This window comes from Larimichthys crocea, chromosome VI (genome assembly GCF_000972845.2).
Source record: "Larimichthys crocea isolate SSNF chromosome VI, L_crocea_2.0, whole genome shotgun sequence".
Lineage (NCBI taxonomy): Eukaryota > Metazoa > Chordata > Actinopteri > Sciaenidae > Larimichthys > Larimichthys crocea.
In genome coordinates, this window is record NC_040016.1 from 13,679,624 (window position 1) to 13,682,508 (window position 2,885).

Sequence of the window (2,885 nt, forward strand, 5' to 3'; positions counted from 1 at the left end):
GCGTTTCACACGGGAGTGCACTTCAGAGCACCATCCCCTCTTCAGCACCTTCTGTCAGCTCCTCTCTGCTGCCTTTTCTGTGGTGGATCAGGGGGACTTGCAGAAGCTCAAGGATGCGTATCAGTTCTGTGGAATTCAGCCACCTACTCCAACAAAACAGCACATCCGAGAGCACTGTAGGACCAGAATTCCACTGCCAACAGAACTGGTCGACAGAGTGGAAAAAGTCCTTCACCATTTCCACCTGACCACAGACCCAAATGATGTACCACTGTTCAAACCATCTATGTTGAAAACATGGCGCATTCAAAGGGTCCACATTCTCCGTGGGTGCCTCAGTGATCCTGTGGTTACAGAGGGAATTTTATATAGATATGGAGGAACTCTGCAGCTAAATCATGTTCCCGGAGAAGGTGCAAAAGTCCCCATCTGGATTCCAGTCAGAGGGACCTCACAGCAAGAGGGGTATCATTTCCACCAGGCCCAGTGGATCACTGGTACCCAAGTGTCCTGCGAATTGTTCCAGGCCCAGGGCATGACAGGGGTGGCACGGTGGAACTATCAAAGGCTTCTGGACCTTAAGCAGCCAGATGTAATCCTCCCACCTGTGTTTGATCCTTTGCTCATAACTGGGTTGAACTCTGCATCCAAGAAGGTGACTGGAAAAGAAAAGTACCCTGCACTTCACATCTCTGACAGGGACACAGGAGAGAGGTTTGGTCTCGAGTACAGAGAGCCAGGATGCCGTCCAGTTCAGCTTGATTGGAGCAAACATAGGGTGCAAAGGAAGGAGGATTCATCTGTGCTTGTGCCTCTCCCCCCTGGTACAACACCATCAAAGAACCCACTGCTACCCACAACTATTGGATGAATTGTCATGAAATTGGGTGCACACGTCCGTGTACCCCCACTGAATCAGTTGCAATCTTAATCCCACTTTTTGGGCCTCCATGCGCATATGCGGCGTGGAATGCCAGTGCAGGAGTCAAAGAGACTACAGCCAGCAACTTTGCGTGATTATGTGTGAATGCACAAGATCTTGTGCGTTCTCGCGACGCTCTGTGGCCGGTGGAGAGTGCATCACAAACGACTGTGCAGCTGTTCCGGAGCGGAGCGGAGCTGTTCTGCAGCTGTCCGCATGCAGTATATTTTAGGGGTGTTAGGTGTGTGGGTGTGTTGTGGTGTGCTTGGTGTGTTTCCATTTGTCCTTTTTCCCCATGTTTCCTGGAGCTGGTGGGCGTGGCCTCAGCTCACTGACTATCGCACACCTGCACCCCATCAAGCACCTGACTCCCATCCTGCAATCACTGCTCTCTATTTAAGACCTGCCCAGCTCCCTAGACCTCGCTGGATTGTTGTGTACCTCAGTATGCTTTGCACCAGCCGCTGACATTTCTTTGGTATTTCTAGTCTGCGTTCCCGTGAGCTCATTCCCTCTACTTTGTTTTTGCCCCTAGGAAGTTTGTCCTGTTTTCCCTGTACCACACGTCTACCCTGCCAGTCAGCACCGACACCTGGATCCAATTCCGTCTTGCTCTGCCAGTCTCCCACTGCTTCATCCACAATGGAACCCAAACTCGGCCTCGATTTCTCCCCCACTCTCTGTTCAGTACTTTCTGATTGTTCAGCGATAAACTTTGTCACTTCCTCATCAGCTACATCTGCTTTTGGGTCCTGTTTTCTAAGGCTGACAGTCATGCAGTAATATCAGTTATCTTTAAGTCATTTACTGATGAATGCTTTGTGTTATCTGGTTATTTGTCTGTCCTATTAGTCCCCACCAGGCCTACAGTGAAGAAATCTGTGCCCCTTCCACCTAAGCTGCAGTTTCTGGCGAAAGAGCTTGCTATTCCCCAGCAAACCGAAGGGACTGTCTCAGCACCAGGTATGTATTGTGGCCTAATTTTAATAATTAGTTTAACTTTCTCCCCCAAAAAACCCTTAAGACTGTTACACATAAGATAATAAAATGAATACAGTAAAGTACATTTTCAGGAACCCTGCCACCTTCTGAGACCTCCTCTTCTGCTCATACACCTGAACCACCACACAGTAAGAACTGTTTTCTTAAGTGTTACTGTGCCTCAGAAAGTCTATATCATACATCTAAAATAAGAGAGATAAAACTTATAAACCCACAAATTAACTTTTATTTTTCATCTATGTTTTATCAGCTGGTTCTTCGGTTGTTGATGTTGTTCCCCCACCGAGACTCTCAGACAACTGATAGTACGATTTTTTTTTTTTAATCTATCTTTAATTAAAAAAAAAAAAATCTCCTTTAAATTACTACATGTCACTAATTCTGTATTTGTTTTTTTTCCTGTTTCCCACAGTTGGGTCTTATGCTTGTGTGCCACACCAGCAGAGAGACCAGCACCTGAAACACCTGAAACACCTGAAACACTTGAGACACCAGACAGTAAGATGTTTTCTTTATTATATATCTGCTCTAAATATGTTGCTACACTCTGATAATATTAAAATGTGTGAAATACATGTCACTAATTATGTTTTGTTTTATCCTTGTTGCCACAGTTGGGTCTTCTGTTTTTGGTGCCCCACCGGTACAGAGACAAAACCAGGACATAAGCAACTGGACCTGTTCGCATCATCAAAAAGTGTGGATGAGGACAGAGCTCCAGTCTCTTGGACTGTGGCCTGGGTTCCATCACATGATCAAGCCAGGAAATGCTCTTTCATTATGGCGTTTCCCTCCACAACCAGAGCTCATAGACACTGTTTCTGAACTCCCATCCTGCAATTTCTTTCAGCTGCACCCATTTTTTATCTGGAAACCAGAGAGTGATGTCATGGTGAGACTCAGAAACAATTATATACTCCCATGTCTTCATGGTTGTCTAAAGCCAGACGTAGTCTCAGCT

General features: G+C 46.2%; 1 long non-coding RNA gene across 1 annotated transcript; it reads left to right on the top strand.

The window, feature by feature from the left end:
• Positions 1-1,840: 1,840 nt before the first annotated feature.
• Positions 1,841-2,206, top strand: LOC113745807 (uncharacterized). Its single transcript, XR_003462417.1, has 3 exons — positions 1,841-1,885; positions 1,996-2,052; positions 2,175-2,206. It is a non-coding gene; the product is annotated as an uncharacterized LOC113745807 (long non-coding RNA).
• The last annotated feature ends 679 nt before the right edge of the window (positions 2,207-2,885 follow it).